The sequence below is a fragment of the Corapipo altera genome, unplaced genomic scaffold, assembly GCF_003945725.1.
Source record: "Corapipo altera isolate COAL_440 unplaced genomic scaffold, ASM394572v1 65, whole genome shotgun sequence".
Classification (NCBI taxonomy): domain Eukaryota; kingdom Metazoa; phylum Chordata; class Aves; order Passeriformes; family Pipridae; genus Corapipo; species Corapipo altera.
Window position 1 is genome coordinate 11,025,081 of NW_020884891.1, and position 12,205 is coordinate 11,037,285.

At 48.4% G+C, this 12,205-nt stretch overlaps 1 protein-coding gene across 1 annotated transcript in view; it reads left to right on the top strand.

The window, feature by feature from the left end:
- Positions 1 to 12,205, top strand: part of PAK3 (p21 (RAC1) activated kinase 3) — a 119,149-nt gene that overhangs the window by 46,600 nt on the left and 60,344 nt on the right. The gene's annotated exons all lie outside the window — the stretch shown is intronic.

Sequence of the window (12,205 nt, forward strand, 5' to 3'; positions counted from 1 at the left end):
CTGCCTAGTGCCTCTCCTGGGACAGACCTGTCCAGCTGATGTCTGGTGTGAGTAGTGGCCAGAACTGGGGCTTCAGTCTGCTGGCATTTGTTCCTGATGGGGAGAGCAGTGACATTCAGCTTCCATTAGAAGACAAAAATGGCATCACAGGCCATCTGAGGGCACATTTTCAGCAGCCAGTGAAGGCAAGGTATGGGCTCTATTTCTGAGAAGATTAGTCTGTTCCCGGTCCTTGGGACTTGTCAGCCCAGCAATGATTAGTGAGGCAAAAGCAAAGTCTGCAAAGCTCCTTCTGCCTGGCTTTGGTGAGAGAAGGTGATAAGGGATTCGTTGTGCAAGCAGGAGATAATTGGCAGCAGTAGTATGAAGCAATGCCAGTCTCTTTGCCATAGCAATCGTCCAGAGATTTTGCTCACAGCTGTGATTCACCTTGCTGTGCAGACAATCTGTTCTGGACCACACAGTGTTTCAGAAGGAGCATGGCTACCACATAAAGTCACATGGGACTGCCCAAGGCTGTGTGCACGATTCAGTGTGAAAATCCATTTTGCTGGTGCAGGGCTTGGGGGAAGCAGGCGGAGAAGGGGCTGGACCTCCAAAGGGCGAGTCAGCCTCCCCTTCCCTTACTGCAGACACCAGTGTAAGTCTAGATAAGACTGTACAGTCACTTAACTCCTTGGGAATAGGAGGAGCTTGACTCCAAATGCCTCAGCCTGAAATGACACATCAGATCTCTTATGGGAGGTAGAGCCCATGTCTTGTGTGATGACAAGCTTGAAGGAGCAGAGGTGGGTCTCTCTGGTGATGTCTGTGTGGAAAAGTGAACAGAGAGATTTTGGCTTAGCTGAAAGCCACACTGCTTGTGTCTTATTTACCTTCTTCTGTTGTCACATACTGCAGCCCAGGCTTGATGTGTCTGCCCTGTGCACAGGGAGAGTGGGATCAGGCTGTCTACTGGTAGCCTTGACTGTAGCTTGACCTACAGGTGTCAGCTCCAAGGAGACAGTGTGTTCAGGGTGACTGGGCTTGGTTAAGGTGATCCCTTGGGAGCTTCAGTCCAAGTCAACGGGAGCTGAAATGTTGACAAGAGGTGAGCAAGCCATCCCACCCAGCAACATATGTCTGTACTGTCCAGCTTTGAGTCTGTGGCCATATGTGACTTTGTCCTGTAAAAAGTGAGTGTGCCCTGGAGCTGGCCAGCCCCGTGTCAGTCCCAGAGCTCTGCCCCAAGGAGCTGCTCTCTCCAGAAATGGCTCCTTACCTGCATCTGCAGGGCTGTGTGCAGCCCTCTGAGAGGTAACACTCAATATGTGCCAGAGGGATGGTGTTTCTCTTCCTCTGATGATGAGGAATTTATCTGGCATTTCCGTCCCTGCCTTTGTGAGACTTTCTGAACTTCTGGGATTTCCTCCCCTCACCATGGGAGAGCAGTTGTTCCCACTGGGATAAGCACCCAGCACCTCCTTGAGCAGTGGCTCTCCCTGGGCTGTTCAAGATAATTGGCCTGTTTCCCTGGTGTGGAACCAACGGCTGTGCAAGGAGGCTAACGAGAAGGAGCCAGGGTAGCAACAGGATTAAAAATATGTATGAGCAAACATCTTGTTTCAACTGCAAGGATGCACTGAAGCGTGAGAGTCTGGGTCCTGCAGAAAGCCAGAGGCAGCCTGGGTTGGCATTCACACTGGCAGCTGCACAGTAAAGCCGTGCTGGTAGCACAGGAAAAGTGGGGGCAGGAGCCTTGTCTTACTTACACTGATGTAAACTGGAGTAATGTCAGGGAATCACCTGTGATATTTGGCTGCATCCTGTAGGTTGGAGTCCCGTGTGAATACATGGCATCAGGACAGTAGGTGGGATGCCACCAAATCCAGCCTCTGGCTCTGTTCCTCTCTGACAGTGGCCTCCATATGGGATGGGACCTTTCATTGTAAGTACTGTTTGTATGGAGCCATTATACCTGCTCCATACAGCAGAGGAGGGATATTGGGAGGTGGATACTGAGTGTGATGACCCCATCCTGGTGGGCTCCATGGGCCACTGGCAGAAGCCAAGTGTGACTGTCACTGGAAGTGTCAGAGTGACACAGAGGTGGAGTGGATGCTCCAATGGAACATGGTGCTTTTTTTCCCATGAAAAAATAAAGGTGTTTAATTTTAATTTTTATTTTAAGGGTGATTGTTCTTGGCTGGATTGGGTTCCTGTAAAACTTCATGAAGTCATTTCAGGGAGTTGAAAGCTGTCAACACACCCCAGTCATTTTCCTCTCATTCAGTGAAGGATTTTTGGGGGAGAGGAAGGTTTGAAGCAGCTCAGACTGGCAGGGAGACTTACCATCTACCTGCAAAGGCACTTCCATGACAAGGAAGGCTGTCTTGGTACCTTAGCTGAAGAGCTGAAGGCCTAATGTGAGTCCTTTTACAAGAGAAATTAATTTGCTCACAGAAGGAGATGGTTTCTCTGTTTGTATGCTGGGTTTACCAGGGATCATAAATCCCTTGGATTTTATGAGTATCAAAAGAAGGAAATATCTCATGGAACATGGAGGTTAGCAGAAGAGTTGGGCAACCATGCAGGTTTGTAGCCTTTGTGATGCATGAGAGCACCCAGACACCATTGCTGTGACAGGGATTCCCTGATCCCATGGGAGCTTCCTGGCTGCCCAGGTGTTGGCAGGCTCGGGGTGGAAGGGGAGTCTGACCTGGCACAGTGGCACAGAACAGGTCAGAAGCTTCAATCAGCCCCTGTCTCCAGTGGCATTGCTGTCATGTGTTTATCTTGGAAATCAGACCCTCCAGCCCCATCTCATAGATTAGCAATTCCAATAGAAATAATAATTGGATTCAGTCCATTGTATTTAACATTTTAATGTCAGCTGGGGATTTCTTCCTGATCCCAACTCTTGATTAGGTGACATCTTTAAGCACCAGATTAATAAACCTGACTGTATTCTCTGAACACCTGACTTTCACAGCTAGTGGTGAGGGCTGAAATGTAGTGCTTCCTGCACTGTTGTGCTTTATATCCTTGACTCAAAAGGTCATGTTCATGATTCTTGAAATGCATTTTTACAGTTGTGTTTGACCTGTACTGGATGGAGAACAAAACTTCTATAAAGTTACCATGAATTAAGTGTTCTCCCATCCTATGGATACATGCAGAAACTGGTGTTTCCTTGAGCTTTCTAAAAAAGCTGATCACTGAAAGTGATTTGAAAAGGTCTCCAGCAGGTCTCACCCTCTTTCTATGGACTGTCTTGTGCTCAGGGTCTCATCAACATATCTTTCCTTAATCTTGGTGTTCAAAACTCTTCTACTGTTTGGATAAGACCTGGGTTAAGACCTGAATAAACCTGGGTTGCTTTGTATGCTGAAATGCGTAGTTCAAGAATCATGAGGAAAAACTCCTATTTTGTCAGAAAACTCATGCTGCACTGCCTCTGAGCTCTGAAATTATGATAAAAAGATTATCTCTGGGATAGTGGCCTTCTGTTGGTCCTGTCTATGCTATGTCAAAGCAGACTGTGACTTCCTCAGTGACATGGAAGATAAATCTATGGAACAAACTTCTTGTACCTGCACAAGTGCTTACCTAGGTGACCAGCCTTTACTATTTCTTGCGGAATTCTCTTTGTGGCCAAGGAAAACCAAGAGTTTGGAGACAAACAGTAGAAACAGTGCTTGGCATGAACAGATCTGGCACACTTTACTGGCTTTGCAGTGAAGAGCTGCAAGTGTGTGCAGAGTTACGGGGGAGAAAGGGAAGGAAGGTGCTGGAGGGTTCACAGACAATGATGAGGAAGAGAGTGGGATATTCTCCTCTAAAGAAGTAGGTGCACTGAGGTTGTCTTGGAGGCAAGGTTGTGTTTTAGGCTCTAGTAGCTCCTCTCAATACATATAAGTTTGGGGTTTAGCACATTCTCCATTTATTATCACGATGTGGTCAGTCTTGCAAAGACAGTAGTTCTTCCTCTGGACCAACTTCCTGAAACCTTGTTTGAAGTGTCTCACTGAATTGGGTTTCAGAGGAATCTTCAGCTGGTGCAAATTGTTTGTATCACCAAGACAGAGTCAGTCCTGCTGCTTTAGCTGGCATTGGGCAAACTAAAGGGAAGAGGGACACTTCAGCCAGTGCAGTTGGTGCCTGTGTGCTATAGCTGAGAGCCATTGATTGTTTAATCCAGTATCAACCACTTTGCCTGGTCAGCAGCTGGAGAGTTTCTTGCATTTTAATTTTCCAGGTCACAACCCCGGCGATCTGGGGAAGGGTGTTCTCTACGTCAAGACACACACTCTCTATCATGCTTTTTCTAATTGTAAGGCTTCAGTCTTGCAGGCTGGTATGGAAGGGCTGTAAGACCACAGACAGCCCTTGTCTCTGGTCTTCCAGCTGCTGGGAGGGCACTGCCCTGAACTGGCGTGGCAATAAACTCTAACTGTCATGGGATAGTCTCCAGGCAATGAAGTCTTCATTTGTGGAATGGGAACCACATAAAGACCTTTTTCTTCTCCAGACCCTCTGGGCTGATGTTATCCTCATGCCTATAGAACCTTTGCACTGCAACACACGAGTAACCCAGCATTCTCCAGCCCTCCAAGCCATCATGCAATGCCATGTGTTTTCCATCCATAGCACCTTTGTTCATATTCACCCGTGACACCACTGGAGTTGCCATAGCTGTGAAATCAGAGTTCATACTCATCCAATATGAAGTTAATTATCAGATTCACAGCATTTGTTGTGGGAAGAGTGGATCTTCAAGAGGGAGCTGAATCTTTCCTCTTCAGCTTATCTGTTTCTGGGTGTGAGTCTGTATCTCCATCCTGTTTTGTAGTACACTGTTGCACCCTTCACAGGTTGGCTCCCTTCCTGCTCCCATGGAGCCTGTCTCAGGGCTCACAGGGAAATCCTGGACTTCAGTGGCATCAGACTTTCCTGCTTTCCCCAGAGTACTCTGAAGGCAGCAGGAGATGAAACATGGCAAAATTTTCCTGGCAACTGCTCAACACTGCTTCTCTTCCACAGCAAACAACACTCCAGTATCTTCAGTCCAGTATCATCCCCCATGTGAAATCTTCTGGTGATGGAGTGCCAAAAAAAGGCCTGAATCCCTGCCTAAGTCCTTTCTCCTCCTGAAGCACAACTGCATTGAGTGGAAAAGAGCCAGAGAGGAAGATTTTTTTTTATTGCAGACATGTCTGACCAAGAAACAGGCATTAAAAAGATTTGATAGTGGTTCCAGTGTAAAAGCTGTTAAAGCCATTTCATCTTCTAACAGCCTTATTGGCTTTAATCAGTTCATTTTCATACCTTCCCTTTGGACATCACCTCCATGTGGTTTGTTCTGGGATGCTGAGATGCTCTGGACAGTCACAGATTCTGTATTGGCCTCCATATTCAGCATTTCTGAAACCCCAAAATACCAGGTACCACCAGTGGTTTACACCTTCCAAGTCTGTACATTGAGGTGGGAGCTCAGCAGGTCTCCTGCTGTCACATGTGTTCTGAGCACAGAGCTGAGCTCAGGTGTCAAGAGCTGAGGGCTGTGCAGGCAGGGCTGCTTCACACTTACTCCATCTCAGTGCTGCAGTAATTAGTCCTAATGATTACATCGAGGTGAATGTAAATTAAAACCCCAGCTCCAGACACTGCCACAGCATGGCTGAGCCTGAACACAGCCTGTAAAATGGTGACATTTCACCTCTTGAGCCTCTCTGTTTTGATGTCTCCCAGCAGGTAAGAATTGGTGTCATTCCTGCTCACAATTAATTGGGGAAAAAATGAAGAATAACTTGTCTAAAAATCTAGTGTGGTGGCAAATGCATTTCATATTAAAACAAATATAAACAGATTGGAGAATGTTTCTTATATGTGTCACCCAGCTCTAGGCATTTTGCAGGTTGAAAACAGGGGCAGAGTGATGTGTGACTGTTCCAATGAAGAATCAGCATTGAATGACAATTTTTGGAGATGATAAATTTGATGCATTGGCCCATCTTGCTGTGGTGGTTTTACTGTCAGATTGTGCCCTTAAAGCATAATGTGTAGCTGTTCCTACATGAGAACTGATCTCTCACCTCTGCTGAGACATTGTAGTGCAGGGGGTTGTGCATGGTCACGGATCAGTAACTCTGGTGTTTGTGCTGGGCTGTGACAGCTTGGCCACACTCTTCTGGGTCTGGGCTAACGTGCTGCATCTCAGAATCTCAGCATCTCTGATGCCAGGAAGGACTGGAAACTGTTCCATGCTGTTTGGATAGATAGGGTGAATCTTGGCTTTCTCAATCCTGAGAGCAGATTGGATTCAACATCTTGAGCAGATAAAATCCAGCAGGTATGTGGGTCGTCTTTGCTTGTGTTCAGTCAAATGAGATGTTCCCCAAGAAGGAGGATGGGAGATGTTTAAGTGCAAACTAGACAGAATTGGACTTTACAGGGATTCTCCTGAAAAATTCTGGATCCCATTGCCATTTCTGCAGGAAGCTGTGCTGTATTCTGTTTACAAGCTGTGTTAAGGTAAGGCTTGATACATTCAAGCTGTTAGTCCTGCTACACCTGCTGGAAGGTGATTTAAATTGCAATTTCCCAAAAAAAAAAAAAAGGAGCCTGGGAGTGACACTGGGGATCCGTGGGAGGTGATTCCACTGGGAGGTTACTGCACAGCTGCCACTGAGCTGCTGCCCAGCCTGAGCTGCTGGAGCAGCTCTTTACCTCAGTTTCCCCTCTGCCAAAACTGGAGGAGCAATGCTGCTGGGCTGTACAACTTCTTGTGGAGAAGAATCATTAATTACAGCTTGGGCAGGATTGCAAGTTTAAGCAGTATTGGCTAATATTGTTTCCCTCTTGCAAAACGCTATTCCAGGATGAGGATCTCCTTGCAGACATTCCTGTCCTTTCTGAGAGAGGCAGGATTTGTGAACCCAGTGCCTACTATAATTCTGAGAGTATTTCTGTTACGTGCAATCAACTGTATCTTTGTCTCAGCTTTGAATTTTATATCACACACTTCCCCCCAGTAGGACAGCACTACATTAACTTTTACTAGTTCGTGGAGGTGGATTATATCCCACTTGATTGTTTACAACAGTTGTGAAGCTTCAACACCATTTTAATGAGGTATAGCAGTGGTATATTAAGAAATGTGTCTATTAAATGCAGTCTTGAGTAGTTGATTGGTATTTAATTGACATGTGTTAATAGTCTTATTACATCTCAGTTAAATCCACAGTTGAAGCGCTAATTTTGAGTAGGGAAATTATGGTTTGAGGTAAAAATATAAGCTAAAAGTACAGCAGCTTTTAATAGGAAAACTTCATTAATAAAGTCTTACACTGACTTCAGCAAGTGTTTACAGTGGATATTTTTAAAACAGATGAAAATTACATAAAAGACACATTCTGTCAATTATTGCTGTAGGATTCATAAGGAGTTATCCATGGAGGTAATTTCTGTCTCCTCTTAGGAAAGATTCAGACTGCAAAATTTTGCAGGGAAGTGTTTTTAAGAAGCGTGTTATTTAATGTGAATGTGGGCATTCTTCTCCAGGGACCTGGTCCCAGGAATCAGTAATTTGGCAACTGATCTTCTCCAAGCTGTGGTATTATTGCCATCCATGAAGGTTTCAGACTGCAGCACCCCAATCCACTCTTACTGCTGCCAGAGGGAGGTACCTCATGGTTCTCTTGAGTACAGGGTGAATGTTTCACAAAGACAAGGTGAAGGACAAAGAGTTTCCTGGGATGAGAAGACAGTGCATGTGTAGATCCCAGGGGAAGACACTGTTTGGTGCCTTGCTCAGTCTCCCCCAGGCTCAGTCTCCAGTAAGGACAAGGGGCATCTCTGTCCTGTCTTGCACCTGAGAGGATGCTCAGGACAGCAGAGTCATGTATGAATTCTCTTTGAATGAGCTGTGTTGCTGCCAGTCTGTGCCCTGCCCTGTGCAGAAGGACAGGCACGGTGGTGGGAAGGGATTCTAACCATTCACAGAAGTTGCCTGCAAATGGGGTAAATAAAGGCACGGATTCTTTCAGTGCCTTGCCCTCTAAGAGAGAGCATGTGAGAGCAGCAGCACAGTAGGAAGGCCTCTGTGTGCCAGCCTCACCGTGTCACTTGTCCCAGGCTGCATTACTGCCTCGTACCCAAGCACTGCTCAGCAACTCAAATCATTCCCAGGCAGCACTTGTGTGTCCTCCTTGCTCTGTCTTTGCCTGGATCTCAGCATACAGCAGATCCCACAGCTGAGCAGTTGGGACCCCCTCGCTGCTGGCAGGCAGCCTGCCTGTTCCCATCGCGACGTGTCGGTAGGTGGTTCCTGTCTAATGAAGCTTCTTTCCAAGGGAGGCTGTTGACGTGCTCCAGCATTGCCAGATGGTCCCCTTACCTCTTCTTCTCTCACGCTCCCTCGGAAACATTAATGATCCCTAAACCTCTCTGACGGAGGGGCTCCTTTTTGTGACAACCTCATTACGTGGTTATCAGGAGCTGCCACTATCCAGGTTGTCAGGACAACCAGCCTGATTCAGAGCTGCTGGGAAAGGTCTGAACCTCAGGCAAATAACCATCCCCAGCTCCCAGCAGATGCTCACCCGCAGCCAATCGCCAGAGCGCTGGGAAGCCATGACATCATGGGCCAAGCAGGCCCCCAGATTTAATTGTTGGCTTTCGGCTTCCCTCCGTGTCCCTTCCCCCCAGTGCTCCCCACATCAGCCCCCGGCACAGCTAATCCAGTCCTGCTGTGGTGCCACTTCAGAGCCCCCTGGAGCTGCCTGAGCTTGGCAGGGCTGATGGAGGGGCCCCCAGAGCCCCCCTTGTAGTGCAGCCTTGGTGAGGAGCGGGACTGTGACTCGGCAGCCTGGCACAGGGGGAGAACTGCAGGGTACTGCAATAACCCAGCTGTGAGGGGCCACAGTAGGTTCCTACTTGTTGGAGTTTTGTTAGTGGGGATGGGAGTTAGTTGTCAGAGTTGTAGGATGAGCTCTCTGGCAGCTACCACTTAGTGTGGGAGATTAAGGGGATACTTAATGGGATACCCTCTTCCCATGAAAACCTGGTACCCCAGCAGCAGTCACACTGTATTGCTCAGATCATGTCATGTTTGCCAGCGAGGTGTGAAAAACATGGCAGAACCAGTTCTGGTGCAGATGGAGACTGTGTCCACTTTCCTGTCCTGCTGAAGCAGAGGGGTTTGCTCCATGACCTTATGCCTTCACTGGGGTGTATGTGAGCCACCTCTGGAACTGCATATCCCATTAAAGTTACATCCTACATAGCACTGACTAGGCATCCTGCAGATGTGCAGATGCAGAGCTTTCTTGAATTCCTGTTCTGCTTGAGCACGTTCCCTGTGAAAGTAGGAACAGGCAGCTCTTTGAAAGGATTCATCTTTTTGCTCAAGAAAGATTTATTTTTTTTTCAAACTCCCTGGCCATCCTAGGTAAGTGTATGTTTGGTTTACAAAAATGCCAGTGCTTGGTGTCCTTCGCTGAGACATTCAGCCTTGCACACCCCTGTGGCACAGGGCAGGGTGCTGGTCAGGCAGTGTGAGTCTGCAGCTCTGCCATCAGTTTGGGAGGTTCTAGCTGATGAGATCTAAGAGGTGAGGTTACCTGGCATTTGGCTTCTGAAGTCCTCAGGCATCTTTTGGAGGCTACAAGAAGGCTATTCACTGCTCACAGCTAATATTTCTTTCTCTTGCTATGCTGTGTTGGCTGAATTTCCTGGTCCTGAATTTCCATGGAGTTGCATCTTCAGGGAGGAGTTGTCCCTGGGCCACTCTGGGTTGGGAGTGCCCCAAGGAGGGGCTGGGAAGCTTGTGCACAGCCCAACACAGAGACACTCCAGCATGGATGGTTGTGATACAGCCAGCTCTGCCTATTTTAGTACAAAACAAAGGAGCTTGTGATGGACCTGGTGCAGCCAAGTCCTTCCTCCTGCTTCTCAGACTCCTAAAGCATTGGGCATTGGGGCTCAAATTAGGGCAGCTTCTGAGATTGCTTCTGCAGGATGAGACCCCTGCTCAGAGACCAGGTGGCTCCTGAACATACAGGGTTTGGGCAGGTCTTGTGGGTCTCAGAGGCTTGGACCTCATGGGCATGCAGAGCCTTGAAGTATTTCCAACTTGCTTGGACAACCCATGTGACAGTCACATGGGATTGACGTCTAGAAGGGACTGGCCTGCTTTCCCATGCCCTGTGGGGACAAAACTGTCACCATGTCCATGTCTGGGCTGGATCAGGCTCAGTCATGCTCTGCAGGTCTGCCCCAGCCCAGCCCGTGGAGCAAGTCCAGCTTGCACTGCCGAGCCCGGCACCCTGGGACTGTGTGGGTGCCTTGACCGTGCAGTCACTCCGTTTTTCCCCCTCCCAGCAATGTGCTTGAGCAACATGCCTGTTGTCAGCACACCCGGCTGCTTACGGTGTGTGGAGGAGCCCTCCAGCTCTCACAGGGTCAGCCTCATGTATGGCTGGGATGAGGAGCAAGGGAGCTCTGTGGCTTTGTGGCCTTTGCTTTTGCTTCCTCTCTTAGTCTCCTTTCCCAGGATGGCATGGGACAGGCATGCCAAATCAGCTTCCTATCAGGTATGGGACAGTCGGCTCCCATCCAGTAGCTTAAAGGTAGCTGGAGAACCCAGGAAGGCTGAAATGCACATGTTCAAAAACCCTCTGTGATTTTCAGGAAAAACTCCACATGTAGAGTCAATAGTTGCAAGGTTTCTTTGGCTCTCAGGAGAGTTCTAACTTTGGACAAGGCTGTGAGTAAGGGATCTGATCTTGCTTTTTCACTACATGCAGTAACAGAGTCAAGTTTCTGCTCTTTCACAGGGCAAAGGAAACTGAAACTCTTCCTTCGTGTGCTCTCGCCCAGCCTTCGGAAAAGTCAGACAGGAGCCAAGGCACCAGGCTGCAGTTTTCTTATGGTGCTTATAAGAGCAATTTTGCTAATAGTTTATGCTAGAACTAGTTTTTAGTTGGACTTTTAAAAATGAATGGAAGTGATTCACCCACAGGTTCAATCCCAGCATCTGCAGTTGCCTGACTTGGTGCTCTTTCTGCAGCTGAAAAGCTACATTTCTGGAGCTGTTTCCCTCCTTTGGAATGGGACACAGACCTCCCATGTTGTGTGGTGTGCTGGGACGTGGGGCTGATAAACGACCCACCTTCTGCTTCTGAGCCATCAGGAATAATTTTCACTCTGAAGGTGGCTGGGTACCACTGGTCCCCCACCTGCTCAGTTCTTTCTAACTCTGGGCTGTTTTAAACAGCAGTTTGCAGCAGCCAGTGTGGTTTGCAGGGCTGAGTGAGACTGTGGGGACCCTGACAGTGTCAGCTGCATTCCCTTATTGCTGCAGTCAAGGGACATTCCCCAAAATCTTTGCAGGGACATCGCTCTTGGATGGACAATGTACTGTCACCAGGGTGGACACTACTTGCAGCAGAAAGTGGAAGGCCTCTTATTCTACTGTCAAAGGACAGCAGCTCTGCAGGATTCCTGCTGACCTTAGAGGATCCTGAGAGTTACCTGTCCACAGGGGTATTTCTCTGTGGGGAGGGAAATAGCACTGACAACTTGCTCCATGGCTTGACTGTGATCCTGCAGAGCCAGCCAGCCAAGTGACAGATTTGACTCATACTGGGGAAGAAAACCTTGGTGAGACCTCAGCGTACAGCAGGAAGGGATGGTGGTGATTCAGTGGGGGCTGCTTGTCACGTCAGTGTGGATTGGGTGACTCAGTGAGCTCCTGCTTCTGGAGAACCTGTCCTTTGAACGAGCTCTAAGGCAACAGTGTGACCAGTCGTGGTCAGGAAGATCACATGCCGTGTGGTGGGGCTGGGAGGGTTTGTTATCTCCTCTTGGTACGTGTGACCTGCCTCGCCTTTGGCAGTAGCAGCCTGCAGAAGGCAGTCTTCATTGCTCGCCCGTGGCTGCTGCATAATGTGTTATTAAACACACCTTGTGCCTCTCCATCAGGAAAAAACACCAAACAAACAAACAAAAACTGGTCAGAGGTATGCCCACGTTGGTATGTAACCACACAGCCCTTTGCACTGCGCTCGGACGGGCAGGACAGCAGCTGGCAGAGTGTCCTGCCAGCCCCGGGACCGGGCACAGCCCCGAGCTCGGACCCGGCACTGCCGCCTGTCCGCGGCCCCGCGGGCTCTGCCCCGGGGGTTCTAAAATCCGTCGTGTTCCTATGTGGATTTTTTTTTTT